The sequence below is a fragment of the Ambystoma mexicanum genome, chromosome 6q (assembly GCF_040938575.1).
Source record: "Ambystoma mexicanum isolate Mex_15411 chromosome 6q, UKY_AmexF1_1, whole genome shotgun sequence".
Taxonomy (NCBI): Eukaryota; Metazoa; Chordata; class Amphibia; order Caudata; family Ambystomatidae; genus Ambystoma; species Ambystoma mexicanum.
Genome location: NC_090937.1, coordinates 279211476 through 279233158, shown reverse-complemented (window position 1 = coordinate 279233158; position 21683 = coordinate 279211476). Strand labels below are relative to the sequence as shown.

The window sequence follows — 21683 nt, the reverse complement described above, 5'->3', positions numbered from 1 at the left end:
AGAAAATGCAGACGGCACTGATTAATGAAGGTCCGATATGTTTTCGGATCTCCAAAAAAGCGTTCCGGAGGGGCCAAAGGGAAAGGTCCCGGAAGAACAATGGGGGCTGAAGCAGGAGGTGGAACTTGGGGCGAAGGAGGGGCTGCTGCAATAGCATCACCAAACTCCTCATCGGGTGGTAGTGGCTGCACGAAACTCTGTAGTACATCCATGCGTTGATGGAGGGTCGCATGTGCCGATGCCATGTCGGTACGCAAAGCCGCAAAGGCTTGCAGCAAGGCAGCCATTTGATCGGCTCCGGCTTCCATGACCGACAGGCAAAAAATAGGCTCCTAAATCTGTCACAGATTAGACAAATTTTGTAAAGGATACAGTCGTGTAAAGGATACAGTCGGTATTCACTTTCAGGGGGCCCTTCCGTTCTGGGGTATCTTGAACGTGCAGCGAACCAGATTCTTCCGGGACACCTTGCGCGTGATGCTAAACAAGACTTCCCCCCCCAAGAGCGTAGCCTGTAGGAATTTAAATAATAACTAACAGGCCAGGGGCTTGGGCGAAAAGGCAGGAGCAGCGACAACAGAGCTAAGGGAACAAACAAAAAACAATGGTTCAAGAGAGCAACTAAGTTTACCCGAAATGCAGCAACCAGCCACCCACAATGACCCTCTCTTACCTGCTGAGCTAGAGAGAAATCCCACAACCTTTTTGTGGGTCCAAGGCACTCTACGACAACCAGGTGATGCAGGAGAAAGGTTTCCAGTTGGTAAGAGTTAGTGTAGATGTCCACCTAACCCGAACGGCAAGAGGGCGCAGCTAATGTCCAAAAGCAATCCCTGAAAGTATTCAGCAAAGCGTCCTTGCAGTGAAGGTGAGTGATCCAAAATAGTGACCAGTAGAATCAGGAGAGCGTCCATATAGTCACGTTGTTGCGTGGAAAAGGAAGGGGAAGTAGGAAGTCCGTGAAGATAGGGATAGGGATCAGATGGGACAAATCTTTATCTGGAAATTCAGCGGTGAGAAACAAATCCGAAAACGTCACAACAAACAGGAGTAGGAGAGAGCAGTCCGTTATACAAAGCCAGGAGTTCGAGTACCAAAGGGAAAACAGGAGGGGGTTTTGTCGCCAGAAATAGTAAGGGTTGAGACGTATAGGTTAATCCTTAAAGCATGAGCCGGGTCTAGTAGATTCAGGAAACAGGATAACATGAATCGGGCGCTTAAACTAACTGCTTAGTTTTAGGAGCACCTATTGCATGGACCGGCTTAGTTAAATACGATTAGCATTCCCAGGACGTGAGACGCGTTGCCGGCGTGTCACGTGATCGTAGGAAGTGGAGATGCTGGGAAACGTAGTGCGGCGTGTCCCGCGGCTTGGATTTAGTCGCCAAGGCAACTTCCACCTGGAAACGGACGGCCCTAGTCGTCCGTGTGCAGGAAAGCGGGGCATGACAGCCTTCTTGACAGGTGTCTTCCTTCTCTCATCAACTGCCTCCCTTCCCCCACCACTCCTCCAGCAGCCACCCCCCCCTTTCCTTTCTCCACCTCCGATGAGTGTACCACGTCCCTGTACCCCTTCTCGGAGGGGCCTCAAAGGTGGTAAGCAGGTCCACCTTGCAACCCCCAATTCCAACTCTGCTGTTAAATGTGCTTCTGATATCTGTTTCCTCCTCGAAGACTTTGACCTATACTGTCTTGCCCTCACTGAGACGTGGTTCACTGCCAACTCTGTCACATCCTTTGACAGACACGTTCCTGAGGGCTACAAGATCCTTTCCAAACCCATGCCTAACCAGTCCGGGGGGGCCTTGATCTTCCCAGACCGTATCCCTGCCACTGTCATTTCCACTCAATCCTATTCCTCCTTTGAACGCCTCATCTGCAGGCTTGGCGTCTCTCCATCCCTTTAATTGGCTCTTGCTACCATCTACAGGTCCCCTGGTCGGGTCGCCCTCTTCCTCTTCCAGTGGTCTGACCTCACTTCTTCCCTTCTTGCCTCTAACGCCAAACTTCTCCTCCTTGGAAACTTCAATATTCCCCTGGACTCCTCCGCAGTGGCTCCTGCTACTAGTACCTTTTGTAGCCTCTGTAACATTCTCCCCCTCACCATCCATCCCTCTGGTCCAACAAATTCTGCGGGACATACCTTGGATGCTCTCATCTCCTCTGACATTCCTATATCCAACCTTCGCACTACTCTTCTCCCTTGGTCTAACCACTTAGTCATATCTTCTCATCTACATCTCTTAGGTCCCCTTACTATGCCTTGAGTGTCCGTTTCTGCCTTTGATGCCACCTTCATTCCCTCTCCCTCTTCTGCCTCGGACCCCCTAGCTGTCTCTGTGAGGAAATCGACTATCCACACAGTGGGTGTTTCCTCGCTTGGGCTTTTTTGGACATTTTAAATGAAATTGAATGATGGTAGATCCATCTCTGGAAAATGTGTAGGGCTAATCCATGCATGTTTTCCTTTGCTCACCGCACAACATACACAGAGACCTGTGTACTTTGGGTGGGCACAGCCTACAGGCGCCGTCCCCCTGTCATATTTAGTTGTGATCTGACAGGTGGAGAACATGATGCATCTCGCAAGGGGGAGGGCCAAAACCTTCCACCTGCCATGCTCAGACTAATTAACTAACACGGCTCCATGGATCCGTCCTTTCCCTTTGTCTAACCTCTGCTGCTGGTGGCAGCTTTGCATATTATGTACAGAATGCTAGAAAAAAATCAGGGTGAGAGATCTGTAGACAGCTATCTGATTTGGATGCTATTTTATTTTGCCTCCAAAACAATTTTGCACAGATAATAAAATTAAATATTTACATGACTTTCGATAAGCACGAAAGTTTACGGACAGACGTTGTTTGAAGATAGGGAATACAGGTAAGTATCGGCCTCCCTCTTATCGAGGTACAATTCCCAAAGTGATGCATAAGTATACAATACAGGCAAGTGAGAACAAAAGATTTTTTTACCAGGTGCTGCCCAGGACTGTAGTAAGTCTGGGGATTCTGAACAAGACGGTGTACACAACACTATCTATAAACACATATACAAAGGAGTTGTGCCACGGAAAAATCTTTTGTTCTCACTTACCTGTATTGTATGCTTGTGCATCACTTTGGGAATTGGTCCTCGACAAGAGAGAGGACAATACTTATCTGTATTCCCTGTGTTCAAACAACGTCTGTCCGTACACTTTCCTGCTTATCGAAAGTCATGTAAATATTTAATTTTATTATCTGTGCAAAATTGTTTTGGAGGCAAAATAAAATAGCATCCAAATCAGATAGCTGTCTACAGATCTCTCACCCTGATTTTCTAGCTTTCTGTACACAGATGCCCTCCTGGGCATATCAGGACTCCGCCAGGTGCCCTTTATATATCTTTTAGCTTTGCATACTAAACAAAGTTTAATTCAAACAGGCCCACATGAGGCCTGTCTGCAGAGGCTAAACAAATGAGACAGGAAACTCCAAACTCCTTTCATATGCACTGTGTTAACCTGAGCCAGCTCCCCCCTCAAGCATCAATGACAGTGGGCTGTCAAGTCTGGGCCATGGTGTTTCCAGTAGACAACCCCCACAGGGGGACCACATTCAGAAGGTACAAGTATGTTGTTTGGTGGAGACCAAAAGTCTGGTCCCGCCGCAGCTTCAAGGAAGACCTACTGCTTTAATCAGGAACCACAGAGAGCTCAATTAACCAGATAGACTATTTGATCAGACAGGAAGATGGGTGGGATGTAGTATTACATGTTTTTACCCCTTTACCTTTTCTGTTGCAAAGCACTCGTTATGACCTCGTGCATACTGGACATTGGTGGCGGGGACCCAGAATTGGTTCATTAAGGTAGACCTAGCCTACACCAATCACTGTGGCTCATTTGGCTTTAAAAGAGGGCTGAGCCCCTCGTTTGGGCAGATCATCTGAAGACTTTGCAAGGAATAACAAGAAGAACTCAGCATTGGATCCTGGATGAAGGTACAGTCTGCCTTACAGCTTCCGCCAGTGAAGGAAGGCCAGGATTTACAAAGAGGGAAGCAGGATCCCTCCCATAAAGATCTCCCAGGGAACAGAGGGAGATACTGAATCCAGAGGACCCTCCAGCAGCCCCAGGACCGGTATGCGGCCAGCACACAGCATGCCCTGCAAGGCTCTGCAAGAAAGTTTCCTAGGTGGGAAGTGCAAGAGAGTCTCTAAACCAAACCAAGGACAAGGCCATTTCCTGAAACACTCTCCTCAGCTTTTGGCCATCCACCTTAAAAGATTACACAAACCCAGTGAAGAAGCTAGGAGGAGTGCATCTACAAGCATCAACGAGCGTCCGCCTTAAAAGACATTTTCGATCTAATCGAGTCCCTCGAGTTACAACCGACTGTTTGTCTGAGACACCCTAACCAGTGCTTCGGACCCGCCAACCAGCACTGAGACAACGATTTCTGACCCAGAGCCGCCGTGTAGGCCAGCCAGCAGCAGCCTGTCCAGCCTCACTCCCCAAACTGCCTGCCACCTGATACCCACAGCTGTCTCCCGCCTTGAACTCTGTCGCAGAAGCTGCAAAGCACCCTGAAACTGACTCTACACTGTCGAGCACCAGAAACTTCTACAAGGACAATGTACATTGTGGTTCTTTCCCCTTGGTCCTTCTCCAAAGAGCCCTAGTGACATTTTACGACCCATTGCTCTCTTTGTGCTGAAACCAAGTATCCTTAAACTATTGCAATTAATTACTTTGCCGACTACCCTCCTGTCAGTATCCAGAGTACATTCCTTTTCCTTCTTGAAACTGTTTGTCCTCTGCATTCCTATCAGGGTGGGTTGTATTTTGTAGTGTGCTAGAACTGTCTGTTGTGATAATAATAAAGTTGATATTTTTATACAACCTTCACTGGACAGTCCCTTTTATCATTGGATAATAATTGTATTTTTGCTGTGTTGCAACTAACCAACGATCCACGACCTTGCAGAGATATGCCTGTCGTTCCGTCCAAGTTACCATAATTGGACAAGGAGGTTTATAATTTGCATGTGTTTCCAATCTGTTCAGACTCCTTCTGGTGTACTAGAGATGTGGGGCTGATTGATGCTTTAGAAACCGATATCCATGCCTGGACCAATGGTGCCCCAGAAGTTGATTCGTCACAGATCCCATACTTGCTAATCTTCAACTTTCTATCACAAACACCCTGGATATTCTTGCCCCTGTCATGAGGTTCTAAATGAAGCCTGCCTCCAACCATAACACTTGGTATGACTCCGACCAAGCCATTTGAAACGCAAGTGCAGAGCTGTGAGTGGAAGTGGCGGGCTTCATATGCATCCTCTGACAAACTGGCCTGTCGCCTGCTCCAGAGGAATTCCCCATTCATTCTAAGAAGAGGGCTCACATCCAAGCCTGCAGCTCCAAAGCCACTAACAACTCTAGCAAACTGTTCAAAAGTTGTAAGGAACTCGCCAATCGTTATCCAGTCTCCACATCTCCCCTTCCATCCCTGACCCTCTGTACTTCTCTGGCCTCCCACTTCCTTTAAAAAACTCAGGACATTATGTCCTCTCTCTCCTCTACCCCCCTCCCTCTCCTGCTATTATGCCTTCCCTACTCCCTCCCCCACCCCTCCCCTCCTTCTCTCCCATAGCATCGGATGAGGTCTCTAGAGTAGTCCTCTCTATGAAAGTCTCCTCCAAACAGGTGCTCCTCTGTTCCTCTAGAACTATCAAGGACAACATTGCCTCCCTTGAGCCTTCCGTAAAAGATTTCTGCAACCACTCCTTTGCCAATGGCTCCTTCCCCCAACCCCTCAAGCACTGCCTTGAGCATGTCCTCCTTAAAAAGCCCTCTTCTGATCCTTGCTACCCTGCTAACTAGCACCCTATCTCCATCAACCCGTCCTTGGCAAACTCCTCCAGAAGCTTGCCATTTCCCAACTGAGTCAACATTCTGACTATGTCAGCTGTCTCCATGACCATCAGTCTGGCTTCGGAGATGCCAGAAGCACTGAAACTGCTCTACAGAACACCTGTGACGACCTGCTGTCTAACCTTGACTCTAACTCTCCTTCTGTTCTTGTCCTCCTCGATCTTTCCTCCGTCTTTGACACTGTTAACAATGCGACCCTGATAAATTGACTTCCTGGCACCCTTAGTATCACAGGTCTGTCTCTGGACTGGCAGACCTCCTTCCTCTCCAATAGACCCCCCCAGGTTGAACTGGGCCCTTTTCTCTCCCCTATCACAATGTCCACCTGCGTGTCCCTCAAGGATCAATCCTCTCGCCGTAGCTTTTCAATATCTACCATTCCCACATAGGCCACCTGATCTCCTCCTTCTCTCCTCATGTTCAGTGTTATACAGACAACACACAGCTCTTCTTCAAGCTTCCCTCCCCTTTCTCCTCTCCCTCCTCACTCATCCCCGACTGTCGACTGCCATTCAGTCATGGTGCGCTGCCAATGATCTCTGCCTTAATGCCAGTAAGACCGAGATCCTTTCCATTGGGGCCCCAGCTCCTACCTTCCCACCCTCCCTTTGGCTGCCCCTATGGGCCCCCTCCCCTCACCCTCTTGTGAGGCAGAAAAACTTGGGGTCATCTTTGATTCCTCTCTCCTTCTCTCCTCAAATTGCAGACCTTGCCAAGAAGGCCCACTATCAACTGCACCTCCTCAGAGTAATTCTCCCTTTCCTCACCTTCCCCCAGAAACTCAACGGGCCTCATTATGACCCTGGCGGAATGGGTTTAACGGCACCGGTAATGGTGCCGGTGCCGTTAAACCCATTCCGCCCTATACGAGGTTCCCTCACGGGACCCGCCCTTGTGGGTCCTGCGAGGGGACCTCGGAGCTAACAAATAACAGGCCCATTGTTAGCTCCCTCCCCATTCCCATTGAACCCTATGGGGGCTGAAATGGGAATGGGGATGGGTAAATTGAATGAGGAATTACTGAGTCCTCCAGGTTTGGAATGGCCCGGTAATTCCTCATTCAAGGAACCCCGACCGAGTTTTTAGGCAGCCATGCCGCAAATAGCGGCATGGCTACCTCCAAACTCATAATGAGGCCCAACGTCTCCAGAGCTCTGGTCCTGTCTAGGCTTGACTACTAACAGCCTCTTCCTTAATCTCCCTTCTTCCTTTCTTCGTCCCCTTCAACTAATTCAGAATAGGGCTGCAATACTTATTCTTGGCCTCAAGGCCAGGGACTGCATCTCTCCAGCCCTAATGTCTCTCCACTGGCTCCAAGTTGCTGTTAGGATCAAATTCAAGACCCGCTGCATCATCCACAAGGCTTTCTGGGGCTTGGGATACCGCTACACCCTCCCCTCTCTCCCTAAATACCTCCCTGTTAGAGCCCATCGGTCGGCTAGCTCCAACTCCCTGTGAATCCTGCACTTCTCTAAGCAAAGAATGGGGGTAGACATCTCTCCTCTTTAGGAGCCGCCCTGTGGAATGGTCTTCCTCCCCCTCTGAGGCTTCAGCAGGATCTCCTAAAGTTCCGGAAGCTCCTCAAACCTTCCTTTTCTCCTCCTCCTCCTCCTTCTCTCTCCCTCTTCCCCTGCTAAACTCTTCCCTCCCCCTCTATGACTGGCTTCCTGGTTCCCTCTGAGTATGACAGGGTCCCAGGCCCTCTTTCGCCCAGTCATCCCCCAGATCCCCCTCCTTTTTCTGTGTGCTTACCTGCTCTCCATAGTACTTGCCCTTGGGCCTCCTCGTAATCCCTGCACTGCCCCCTTCACCTCCCCTCCCACCTTAGCTCTTATCGCTCAGACCAGCACCCACCCCCCCCACTTCCATAGCGCTTCTTGTTCAGCACTTGCACGATCCGAATGTCACAAGGCCTAGTATGAGTGTTTTCTATCTTTCTCATCCCCCCCCCATTTGTCTTGTTGCGCCTTGAAACACATCTTGTTGTATAGGCACCTTACAAATGTCCAATGAATAAATACATTAAATAAATACAATGAACAAGTAAAAGAAACAGGTCATAAAATAAAACAGCTGTGACTATAAACAAATGTTTACATATAAAGTTGCAGACTAAGGGCCTAATTCACAGACCATTAGCACGGAGCAAAGTGCTTTTTGCAGTGCAAAGTCACTTTGCTCCATGCTAAAAGTTCTGTGAATTAGGCCCTAAACTCCTAATGTATTAACTTTAACTCAGACATGGTTTATACAATTGTACTATGGTGGTGAGCTGGCGCAGTACAAAAACCGAATAATAATATTGTGCTTATTGTCAATTTTCAAGCAAATCCATTAATTAATCTGTACTTGGTCTGCTTAAAGTTACTAGAATTGAAAAATCTGAAAGCTGAAGAGTTATGGAACTTTATACCACCCTAATTATAGAAATACATCAGTGATCAATTTAGGTTACCGAAAGGATGCTACAAACACACATTTTGATCTGTTTGCAGAGCAGTTCACATCAGAATGTTCAAAGGGACAGAGGAAATGTTCCCTAATGCCAGGGGGCCAGGTGCATTCATCAAAAGCAAGTCTTGCGCCACTCGTCCTTCAGCAGGACGCAAAGGTGGCATTGACATTCCTGCCTGCTCACTCCACTAAGAGGCGGACGGAGGATTCTCCTAATTTAGGTGGCACCTGTTTTTTATTCAAATAGAACCTAGACAGGAATAGGGATGTCTAGCTGCATTTTCCCCATGAGGTACCAGAAAGTAATGAATGGGGCGAATACCCCCTATTAACCTCCATCCGGCTATAGATGGACCCCAAGAGTAAATATTCAATGCAATCCCAAATGGCAACTGGGTGGTATGTTAAAAACATGACTTTTTACATTTACTGCTGTAATGATAATGAAGGCCTAAGACATAATGAAAGCATGCGAGCCACAGTTCTAGTATTACCACCACTGAGCCTACAAAGCTTTATACCCTCATATGGGGTATAAATCTTCCACAAACATTAAGCACTTTAACCCAATTATCCTCATCATATCCCCAGCAAAACATTAAAATGGAATCAAAAATACTTTAGACTGAAACATAAACCTTTTCCGCTTAGCTGGTGTATGGGTGACCATTTTTGTTTCTAAACTACAAAAAAAAAGGCAACTGAAAAGAAGTAAGGCAAGAAACAACGCGCCTATACACGCCATCACAGTACACTTGGCTGTCTGTGTACCATAAAAGGGTTATAGGTCAAAGGTTCGAATCAAAATTCTCCAACTTCCCAAGGTCTTCCTTTTTAAGAAGCAGAAAGACCCCCATCAATTGCCCCCCAAACCTTTGTTTAACTTCCCATTCTTTAGTGCCCAGTACAACTGTGCAAATGTGGCACGTAACCGCCCAGTATTTGTCCGGAAGAACAAAAGGCAGCGCGGTGGCCACCACGATGCATTGATTTGATCGACGCAGGGCTGTGATCATTCAACTTCTCCACAATGCTGTGCAGGTTGAACAAAAGACGTTACGCGGTCAACCTCAGCTGTGTGGGCATCACATCTCCGTGCACTTTCTGTATGTGAGGCCCGTTCACAAAGGTCATCACTGTTGGTAACTGCTCCATGCAAGACATTGAGGGCATGTGCCCGGGGGAGTGACTGTGTGAGGGCTGCAACATCTTGCTCAATGGACTTTTACTTCCATCTTCTGTAACCAGGCGACATTCGCTCCCCGATATCAATATACCGCCATTTCAAAAGTCCTCCCCCACAATGGGCTGCAGTCTTGTTGTAAACAGAGTTTCAACCAATTCACTCTTCGCTTTTGTGTGACTGCCAATCTCCAGATAATTTGATTTGGGACTCACAATCAAACAATTATTCAAGATATGTCCCCTTTTGCGGTTATACAAATGTAAACAATACAACGCAGCACATGGTCCAAGGTCATGATGTAATCAGGGGCCCCGATTGACATTCTAAGGCCAGAATATAATATTCCTGCACATAAAGTAAACTTATAATGCAAGATGTTCAAATATATGTATTTAGATATGATTATAGGTATGCGTAAAATAATATACCTTCATAAAATGCAGTAATACAATAAAAAAAGACTGCACAAAATGCAGTTTAGCACAAAGAGCACACATGTGACATGGCACAAAGAGAGCAAGTGCAAGGCAGGAAAACAGCAGTGAAAGGTTGAGGAGGTTCACATACTGACTACGGCCCATTACTGGGATAGTGGCATTCCCCATCACGCCTAAGCATGGGTGCAACGATGCATAAAGAGAGCAAGTGCAAGGCAGGTGAACCGCAGTGAAAGGTTGAGGAGGTTCACATACTGACTATGGTCCATTACTGGGATAGTGGAATTCCCTGTCATGCCTAAGCATGGGTGTGACGAGGCACAAAGAGAGCAAGTGCAAGGCAGGTGAACTGCATGCAAAGATGGAGGAGGTTCACATACAGACGACGGCCCATTACTGGGATAGTTGCATTCCCCATCACGCCTAAGCATGGGTGCAACAATGTATAAAGAGTGCAAGTGCAAGGCAGGTGAACCGCAGTGAAAGATGGAGGAGGTTCACATACTGACTAGGGCCCATTACTGAGATAGTGGAATTCCCTGTCATGCCTAAGCATGGGTGCAACGATGCATAAAAAAGAGAAAGTGCAAGGCAGGTGAACCGCAGTGAAAGGTTGAGGAGGTTCACATACTGACTATGGCCCATTACTAGGATAGTGGAATTCCCTGTCCTGCCTAAGCATGGGTGCAACGATGCATAAAGAGAGCAAGTGCAAGGCAGGTGAACTGCAGGCAAAGATGGAGGAGGTTCAAATACAGACGACGGCCCATAACTGTTACAGTGGCATTCCCCATCACGCCTAAGCATGGGTGCAACGATGTATAAAGAGATCAATTGCAAGGCAGGTGAACCGCAGTGAAAGTTTGAGGAGGTTCACATACTGACTACTGCCCATTACTGGGATAGTTGCATTCCCCATCACGCCTAAGCATGGGTGCAACGATGTATAAAGAGTGCAAGTGCAAGGCAGGTGAACTGCAGGCAAAGATGGAGGAGGTTCACATACAGACGATGGCCCATTACTGGGATAGTTGCATACCCCATCACGTCTAAGCATGGGTGCAACGATGTATAAAGAGAGCCAGTGCAAGGCAGGTGAACCGCAGTGAAAGATGGAGGAGGTTCACATACTGACTACGGCCCATTACTGGGATAGTGTAATTCCCTGTCATGCCTAAGCAAGGGTCCGATGAGGCGTATAGAGAGCAAGCCCAGGGCAGGTGAACAGCAGACAAAGATGGAGGAGGTTCACATATAGGTGATGGCCGTTACTGGGATAATGGAATTCCGATCATGCCCAAGCATGGGTGGGACGAGGCATAAAGAGAGCAAGTCCAAAGCAGGTGAACCGCAGTGAAAGATGGAAGAGGTTCACATACAGACGACGGCCGATTACTGGGATAGTTGCATTCCCCATCACGCCTAAGCATGGGTGCAACAATGCATAAAGAGAGCAAGTGCAAGGCAGGTGAACTGCAGTGAAAGGAGGAGGAGGTTCACATATAGACAACGGCCCATTACTTGGATAGTGGAATTCCCCATCATGCCTGGGAGAATTCCTCAAAAGTTGCAAAGCAAGAGGTAAGCTTGCTCTCTTCAGGATTTTACTATCCTGAATAAATAATCACATGAGGAAAAAAATGCCAAGCACATTTTTAGGTTTATAAGCAGAGGTAGTGTATACACAAACACTGCATCGTTCTTAAGTCGCGACAATGACAACAGTCCCTGACAACTGTCCCTGAGCATGAAACATATTCAATTAAATCAATGCTTTGGTGTCCCCTTTGCCAGTGAAATGTGGGGCAAAATGATGGATGGCCCATTAGAAGGCGGGCTGAAGTACACCGGGCCAGGGGCAACTGAAATTTCTCTCAAAAGACTTCAAGACCCACAGCATATCTCCAAGTGCAATGAACGTATCTTTTGAGAAGTTTCCTTGACAGAAAGGCACGTCTGTACGTCAGGATGTGAACTCGCTCCTCCCAGACGTCGCACCTGCCGTACTCTGAGAGGAAAGATGCGTCATGGCATGCCTTGCTGCTTTAGTAAACGTTGTCCCATCATCGAATCCAGACACATCTGCAGAATAATGCAGTGGTTACAAACCAGGAAGCGCGTTTACCAAGGCAGATACGTGACTGGGGAAATGATGCAACACGCTGCTGCGTGCACTTTCCACGCATCCGCTGCGCTGCCCTAACGACTGGAGTTATCTCTTGCACGCATATGCTATTAAGGTGTGCCTGATTAAAACCAGCTGCTGCAATCGAGTCTCTCAGCCCAAATCAGTGCCATCTTAAGAGTTTTGAGGCCCTGCATACATACATGTGGGTGTTCTCCCTATACACACAGCATTTATATTTTAATAACTTGGTAGAAATTGCACATCTCCGCGACCCGTTGCCCACGTTCCGTTCAAGATAAAGAGGACGTCGGAGAAAACTGGGAGCAAGTCAAATGCTGTAGAACACGACTTCGATCCCCGGGCACCGGCCTTAAGCATGATATCAATAACCAATAAATTAGAACATTATGAAGGTGTCTCTTGTCCAATTTGCCTCTCTCTACACATCGTGTCTATTCAGGTAAATAAAAGTTCAATTTAGTTGGTATAAATGTACCTTTAGAATCGCGAGGCAGTATATGTTGGTTAAATGTAATTGCGTGTCTACCTATGAAATAATGGGCACCTGAATGGGCATAGCACAACGACAAGAACGCATGTGCCGGCCGTGTGGGGATAATGTTTTAGAACATTTATTTATATATGGTGGGAGTTTAGAATCTGTTAGAAGACAATATTTAATTAAATACAGAAAAAAATGTTTTTCGTTTTTCTAATCCGGAATTGTGGCATTGTTTTATGAGTGGTGATGATTTTTATATTATGTTTTGCAGTCTCAAATTTTACGATTATTTATTGGAAATGTTGAATATTCCTGTATTGTGAGTGATTGGTTTTATTGATGGTTTGGTCGTTTTGTAATTGGAATTATTGATAATTATATATAAAGTCTATTTTTTATTAATGTACAATATAAAAAGAAAAAACTGAAAACGGTACCGTTCCAATGCAGCATTGCTTGAGGTTGAAGGCTAACATCTGAGGATTCTAACTCCTGCATGATAAAATAAACACTGATTGAGTCTATCAAATATTCTAAAAGTGAACCTCTTCCCCCGCCGCCCCCCCACCGCGGCGCTGTACATGTATTCTACGCATCATTTAAATAAGACCTTTGAAATAAGGGGAAAGAAGGAGCAGCGAAAAGGCTGCCGACTATCCGCCAGTCAGCCTGACCTCAGCGGGGAGGATTGTGGGACATTCCAGAGAGATCCTGCCTGACAGATAGACTTGACTCATCTGACTGATTGGCCACGGGCTATGTCAAGGGAGAGGTGATGGATGAGGCCTACTTGGGTTTTGGCAAAGGCTCTGATACTGTTCCACACGCACAAGACTTTTGCCAGCTGAACAGCCTTGTGATTGGAGCAAGGGTGGCACGAAGCAGAGAGTTCTGGAAGTGGAGTAAACTCTGAACGTAGTGGGTAACAAGCGGAATGCATTTTACAAGTGGCAAGCCTCTTCTATATGGTGGCAAGCCTCTTATTATATATGGTGGCATGGTGGCAAAGTCTCTTCTTATATGTGGTGGCAAGCCTCTTTTTATAAATGTCTTCCAGGCCAAGAGTAAGGACTAGTGAGGGCAGAGGAGGCTTTTGGTGTTAGTTTCAGGAGCAACTTGAGGGTATATCTCTCTATAATAATGCTAATGAATGCCCCCCTCCCCCGTGAGATGGGCTTCTTCAAAGGCCCAGAGAGAGTTGCCTTTCACGATCGCAGCAGAGCGGCTCTGCTTTGTGCGAGGTGTTCCTGGTGGTGGATCACTTTGCAATGGTAGTGTCTTGCCTGAGGTAGCAGCCATGCAGCGGGGGTCCCTTTCAGCGCAGGAGTCCTGGAGTCACGCGGAAGTTGCACTTGTTGAAGACTTGCACTAAGAGTCAGCTTCAATGATATGATAGGTTATTTATAACACGCTCAGTTTGCTCCGTATCGTCTTGCTTCCAAGGCGAGGACGTTGCCCCTGAGCTTTCCGCCCAAGACAACAATGGTGCTCTGTACCCTGTGAGGCCAACTTTTGCTGAAATGTTCAGTGAGGGTAACCTTTCAGTAGAGCCGTTTTTGTGTACGGTCCCAACTTATTGTCACTAGTGTCAGTCTTGCAATGAGGCTCACATATAAGTATTTTAGTGTTATGGTATGCTATGTTACGTTTCTACCATGTATGTAGCTCACTTCTGCCATTGTTATGCCCTTAAATAGAGGTAGTGTCCTTTTGACCCAATATTGCCAACCTTTGCATGCCGTAATGGGTGGCTTCTCTCCTTATTTGTAGGTTATCGTTATCATCCATCCATTGCTGAACTTAGTGTGTCTGCGCTGGCCCTGGTCGTTCCTCTCAACCATAGTTGTCTTCCACCCATCCCCAGTCCTTCCCCTCATCTGTTTCTCTCCAGACTGACGCTGCCTCCTTCAGGATACCTGTGATTCCTCCGTCCACCCTGTCATCTGAGCCCTGTCTTCCCTAAGACTCCTCCTCGCCCTCCTCTGCTTGGATCTGTATTGATCCAAAGACTCCTGCCAATCTCGGGGTTGACGTTCATCGCCTGCCTGGACTACCTGCGCCATATGAACAGATGCCGTGTGTCTGCGCCTGTGTGTTCCATGCAGCCAAGACTTCTGTTGCCTTCCATCTTCCAACATTGTGCTGTTGTGTAAGTTAGATCTGCGCTCTTCCTCCGCTCTGCGCAATAAATTCGGTTACCTACTTTTGGAACACTCTTAAAGACATTTGTTATTTTTTATTTGGCATTTAGATACTAACTTGTTTGCCCCTGTCCTAATCTTTTTTGTGCCCTTTTCCAGAATGGAGTTGGTGCCTGCCTCCTTATTCCTCCCCACCTTTTGCTTCTTCCTACATCAGGTGTTATGCCTACCTGAGCCGGATAGCGGACAACAGGGAAAGAGGGATTGGCATTTGCCGCCACAATCCTAAATTCCAGATTGGCCTCACAAAGTATCCTCAACATTCAAGGTGTAAACACCAAACACTCGCATTTCCACAAGCTCATAGAGAGCAGGCTCATATATTCACTGCATCCTATCCTGTATGACTGGCTGCGTTTTACCTTTAAAATCCAATAGGAGAGACATATTGGGAATCCAGTGTTTTAATGATCAAAGAACTATAAGGATGACGTTTTGACTCCTATGAGTACTAGCTTGTAAACTGAACCACACACCCAGGGTCTGATTTTGCTCTGTGTTCCATCACCCATGAACTACCCATTTCTTTCCAGACAGACTTCCCAGACATGGCACACAATTGTCATGATCCCCACCATACACGGAGACTAGCTGGAGGACATGGATGCCCCGGGCTTCACCCACGTTGTAGTCTATATCCCCATCTTATGGTTCGACCAGTCTCATTTGCATTTGTTTAAGCATTCCAGGAGCACTTGCACTCCTTCGACAATTGGACCAACTTATCACTACCAAGAATCAGTGGTCGAAGTATACAAAAAGAAGTAGCGGAACTATGTTCCCTGTTGACCTGCCCCAGCTCCCCAAAAACCCTATTGCTACGCTACTCCTGCATGCAATCCAAACTTCCACACAAACGTGCCTACTATTTTAGGGAACGTTCAGTGCAGTGCACGGGAGTGCACGTTTCAACTTCTTGCTACATTTTTATTGGAAAGTGAAGGCATTCCAGAATGATTTCTTTTTCAAATAAAAGTATAGGAATGGTAAAACTTAAAGTAGAGGAGCACCGCTCCCAACCGCTCCCGCCCGCTTCAACCACTGCAAAGAATACTTTGAAGGATTCAACAAGAAGCACTTTTGCATGTCCGTTCTACATCCTGACCAATAACAGATGGTTCCACCATTGCTCTACTAGAACAATTCAATGACTTTATATCGCTTGCTGTGGGCCAAATCACCCTTCTGAACAAAGTACCCAAAAGTCTTCCAAAACGCTTGCCAACAAATAGTATTCTGATGCCAAAGTATATCATTGGAAAGGATTTGGAGACAATCTAACCGCATTGCTGACTGTCAAGCTTCCTGCATTCACATATGTGGATACAAACACATTGCCAATTGTGCAAAAATAAAAATTCTATATCAAAGATATTATGTGGAAAACTATTAGAAAGGGCTGACCGAGAGCACTTGTTGGTAACATGTCTTTACTTCACACGAACCATTCCAACGCATCTGTGGCAATCTTAGGTCATTGCTCACAAGCTGTGGGCCCACTTCAGGTCTTTCTTGTGTGGCCAAAGCCATCAAATCAGCGATCTCTCCTGCAGCTCAGCTCCCACATCGAACATCAAGACCTCTTAGGTGACTTTCAGTGCAGATTCTCGCCTTGTTACGGGACAGAAGCGACCTTCCCCAAAATCAGAGAGGAACTCCTCAACACCAGGGACCTGGCGATAGATGGATCTTTGATCTTTCCTAATCTTCCAGCAACTCTCAAAATTATAGATCATGGCATACTTCTGCACCGCACTGATGTCCATTTTCCTATCAGAGGATTAGCCTGTGTCCTTTTCACATCATTCCTGGCTTCTGACACACATCAGGCAAACTGACCACAATTTTCATCATCCATTAGGGACAGAAGTTCCAGAGAGGCCAATGAGCTGCAGATCATTTCTGCAAAGCCCTGTACCCTTGTTATTTCCAGGCATGAAGGTACTTGCTATGACCAAGCCTTATTTTCTGCTGCTCTGCCGCTGTTCACAGAATCTCTTCAGTGTCCCAAACGTTGACTTATACCTCCGTTTTTTACTGCACTGGCCTCCATCCATCTAATTAAAAATTGTGGTTGGTAATTTTCTCCAAACAAGTGTTCTTTATAACAATAAAGGCTCCAACAGTAGTTGGGAGATCCAATACCTTTTACATAATGCCACTGCAGGGACTAGAACCTTGATCAAATGGGCTGGAGGTGTTGACCCATTGACCTCTTGCTCAGTAGGAATGCTGAGCTTTATCTTCACTGGAGTGTTGCCTGCACAAGGTGGCCCACTTTATTGATGTTTGTTTTATTTATGTTTATTTATTTATTTATTTATAACGCACCTTTAGACTGCAGGAATCAGGGCGCACATGAACACAGTGACAAAAACAAGAGACGTGAAGACGATACCGCAGGCATCAGGGCGCACATGAACACAGTGACAAAAATAAGAGACGTGAAGACGATACAATGGCAGAGGTCAAGGTCTATAGAATTAGGTGGATTATTTAAAGAACGTTGTCTTTAAGATTTTCCTGAAACGTAGAAGGTTTACTTTCTGCCTCAGGATGTATGAATAAATCTGGTGACCCACGAGAGCCGGCAGTTACCGGCTCTGCACAACACTTTATGTCGAAATACGTTGCCATGCTGATGTAAGTATAGCACACACTCCTATGTACCAATTTTACATTTTTGCTTTTTGTGCAAACTTTGGCTTTTGTTTTTCTTGTCATTTGTATCATTGTATTATATTAGGTATGTTTTTCTAAATTGAATGATTTATTGTATCAATTACTGTCTCACAACTTAATTCTTGCAAGTATGCTTTTTGTGTCCGATATGTATGTCAAAAACGTATTCCTTTATTTGTCACTTATATAAAATATTAACCTATGTCTGAGATACTCCCAGTGACTTTTTTTGCACGAAATGAACTTTTTACAGTATCTAGAATAGCATATAACATATTGAGTTGTTTGCAGCGTGGACTCCTCTCCTCTAAGTGTATCACTCCTATGAGGAGTGGCCGCGTTCAGCTAATGCTAGCAAGTGTGGTTATGCAGAAGGAAGGGTTCCACCTCTTGCTGCTTTGCGCTCAGTAATGTTTCTATTAATGATACTATGTTGCCATGTTGATGTTGTAAGTAGCAGTAGATGCTCCTATGAGGAGTGGCCGCGTTCAGCTAATGCTAGCAAGTGTGGCTACGCAGAAGGAAGTGTTCCACCTCCTGCTGCTTTGCGCTCAGTAATGTTTCTATTAATGATACTATGTTGCCATGTTGATGTTGTAAGTAGCAGTAGATGCTCCTATGAGGAGTGGCCGCGTTCAGCTAATGCTAGCAAGTGTGGCTACGTAGAAGGAAGAGTTCCACCTCCTGCTGCTTTGCGCTCAGTAATGTTTCTATTAGTGATACTATGTTGCCATGTTGATGTTGTAAGTAGCAGCAGATGCTCCTATGAGTAGTGGCCGCGTTCAGCTAATGCTAGCAAGTGATGTAGAAGGAAGGTTTCCACCTCCTGCTGCTTTGCGCTCAGTAATGTTTCTATCAATGATACTATGTTGCCTTTTTGCCAAGGGAACCTACCATCACCCTTTATTGACATATCCTCAGTGCAACGAGACTAAACATTTCTGTGAGGCAATGCAATGGTGATCTTATGATGTGTTTTTAAGCCAAAATCAAAGTGGATTCTTTGTTTCCCCTCTTTCCACTCAACATTATTTGTTTTTTTATCTTGGATGTAATTGGATCATTTTAGATAATCATGATCATTAATTAAATGTGTATATGTGTAAGCATAAGGTTTGTAATAAACCAATACAATAAAAAAGATGGTGATGTTAAAGGAGTTGCTGTCCAATATCAGGCAAACACCGAACTATCAACAAGCTGCTATCCCTTGAGTGGTATGCCACAGTCCAGGGTAATGCCTGTACCCCATTTAACAAACAGCTGCAGAGGCAGCTTAATTGCTTTTAATCATTTGGCCGAAGAGCATGCAAATAACGATGCCAGAGACAGTCAACTGTTGGCGAGTCTTCTTCCGGGAATTGCAGGGAACAGTGATACCCCATTATCAGCCCCGTTTCTTGGCCCGGGCGGAGCGGGCGACCGCCCGGGTCGCAGAGCCAAGTAGCTCAGGAGGAGGGAGCAGTAAGGGGCCCACCCAGAAAGCTGCTTCTGAGCTTGCTGGGCAACAGACTATGCAGCCTGCTGTGCCGGTGAGCACTCCTCTACAACGTGCGGCTGGCTGCTCTCTGCTGACTTGTGGATGACAGTGATGCGTTCGGAATATGCAAACAAAGGAATGCATATTCCAAATGCAGCATGTAAGATGCTCTGGAGTCAAACACCCCATGCCCCTCATTATTTGTGCTGACAGCCTTTCAAGTGGGGCAATTGTTTTACACAGTATGTGCTTAACATTTCAGTATTATGAAATTAACATGGGTCATTTTTAATCAAATGGCCAGCACAAGTATCAGCCGATCAAACCTATGCATTCTTCAAAGAGAATTAACGGGCCGCACAGAAAAAGTTTTAAACTATTTTCTTTATTTTCATGTCTATTTGACACACCAACACGTTTTTTTTGTATATTACTTTTTAGTTACCGTCCTTTTCTTGCTTAAGTATTCTATTGGCTGCTTTGGGACATGAACTAAATGCATTTGCTCAGCATCAAAGGTCTTTTAATTTTCTAAACAAGCCAGCCACTGCCTAGCGCACACACCAGATGGCACCTCAATTTGACTTGGAACCTTGATTAGGAAAGCAATAGTCCATGGCAAATCAATCCAGTGATATGTGTGCAGCAATGATTTGTGCGCTGCACATGTCACCACCCTCTTGGTTAATGGCGTCTATGTGGTGCTCCCATATGTAACAGCACATATACCTGTCTTTGTCTGATGTGTCCTATGTCCATACAATAGCACACTGGAATGTTTTGTTTTTGTGGTTCTGACAAGCATGCCATAATGTCCCCACACTTAAACACATTCCTCAATCAAAGAAGTTGCCTCAAATTGTGCATCCACTAGACCAAACACCCTTTCTACACTGCCACATCATGATTTTCACTAGCTGCAAGCCAGCACTAATAATAAATGCTAATGCCAGCTCTGTTAGATAAAGCATAGGCCTGCTCTTGTTTTCAGAAATAACCCTCGAGGCCTGTGTAATAGTGAGGAGGTAGTGGCTGATGAACTGTGGACCCTTGTTTAAAACGCTTCATAAGCTTATTACTGGTCAGGCTAAAGTTTGTAAGAGGTAAAATCCTTTCTGTGTAGCCTTTCTGTGCATTGTTTATTGGGTCTCTCTTGTACAGTATCCTGTCCTGCCTGTAGATTGAATTCCCTAAAGATGCTTCTGTTTTGGGGTTGGGCATGCTCAAACTGAGACCCTGTTATGCTTGAACTAAAATGGCGCTGGTGCGCAGTGTATTCTGGGCGCGCTCGGAGCCATGATGGATATTTACTTCATGCCGCAGTGAAAAGCTGCACACATTTTGCCGAGTGTTAGATTCATGGTGCTGAGAAAAACATGGTTTCCAAACCTGGTATGCGGTCAAGGACATTTCTGCTGGCTAAGCTAATTTTGTTATGGTTTGCTACTGTTCTCCGTGGAGCGTGTTTTTAGAGAAGGGAGGCACTCTGCTCCTTGAGGGTAGCTCTCTATTGGCCCAGCTGGCAACTGACGGCTGCTCATCAACTGCGCAAGTGCCATTTCCCGAAGGTTCGAAAACTGAATATATGTGGAAACCCGGAGGTGGTCAGGTCAGACTTCCGCCGGATAAGGACGCTTACGTCCGGCACTCCTGTGAGCTGTGGTGCTCTCAGCCGGGCTGTTCCCGGGATCTTCCAGCCGCTTCTGGCCGAGATGAGGAATTCTGTTACGCTCACTGTGATGTATTTCCTTTTGAATTCTTTGCTTCTTTTGTGATTTATGTCTATATTACTTTTGGGAGTTATTTCTATGTTATTATTGGTTGCTTCTAAGCTTTGAATAAATAGCCGTATAAGAGCTGATTATCTTCTAAGAGTGTGTGGTTGTGAGTTATTGCATCTGTCTGTGTTCAGAGTATTTGCTCTGTAATTGCATTGGTGATTTATGTTTTTCTGTGCACTTTGGGGAGAGCAATACAGACCCAGCCCTTCGTCATCTAAAATTCTTCAGAAACAAGAAGCAAAAGAACCCTTGCAGATATTTTATACTCACATCCAAAAACTTAAACTGTCCAAATGAGCATGTATGGTTCATGGTTACAACATTATAATGTTATGGTGAGTATTGCAAACCGTGATGTGAGCACCAAGGGTGGAATTGTTATGCTTGAACTAAAATGGCGCTGCTGTGCAGTGTATTCTGGGAGCGCTCAGAGCCATGATGGATATTTACTTCATGCTGCAGTGAAAATCTGCACACATTTTGCTGAGTGTTAGATTCATGGTGCTGAGAAAAACATGCTTTCCAAACCTGGTATGCGGTCAAGGACATTTTTGCTGGGAAAGCTAATTTTGTTATGGTTTGCTACTGTTCTATGTGGAGCGTGTTTTTAGAGAAGGGAGGCACTCTGCTCCTTGAGGGTAGCTCTCGATTGACCCAGCTGGCAACCGACGGCTGCTCATCAACTGCGCAAGTGCCATTTCCAGAAGGTTCGAAAACTGAATATATGCGGAAACCCGGAGGTGGTCAGGTGAGACTTCAGCCGGAGAAGGACGCTTACGTCCGGCACTCCTGTGAGCTGTGGTGCTCTCGGCCTGGCTGTTCCTGTGGTCTTCCAGCCGCTTCTGGGCGAGATGAGGAATTCTGTTACGCTCACAGCGATGTATTTCCTTTTGAATTCTTTGCTTCTTCTGT

The 21683-nt window shown here is 46.0% G+C and overlaps 1 protein-coding gene and 1 long non-coding RNA gene across 2 annotated transcripts in view; one reads left to right on the top strand and one right to left on the bottom strand.

Annotated features, from left to right (window-relative positions):
• The window catches only part of PRSS12 (serine protease 12), a 742297-nt gene that overhangs the window by 593283 nt on the left and 127331 nt on the right, over positions 1 to 21683 (bottom strand). The window lies entirely within an intron of this gene.
• The window catches only part of LOC138515973 (uncharacterized), a 322103-nt gene continuing 312634 nt past the window's right edge, over positions 12215 to 21683 (top strand). The window contains exon 1 of the long non-coding RNA XR_011282191.1: positions 12215 to 12585. This is a non-coding gene — a long non-coding RNA (uncharacterized lncRNA). The remainder of the gene's footprint in view (positions 12586 to 21683) is intronic.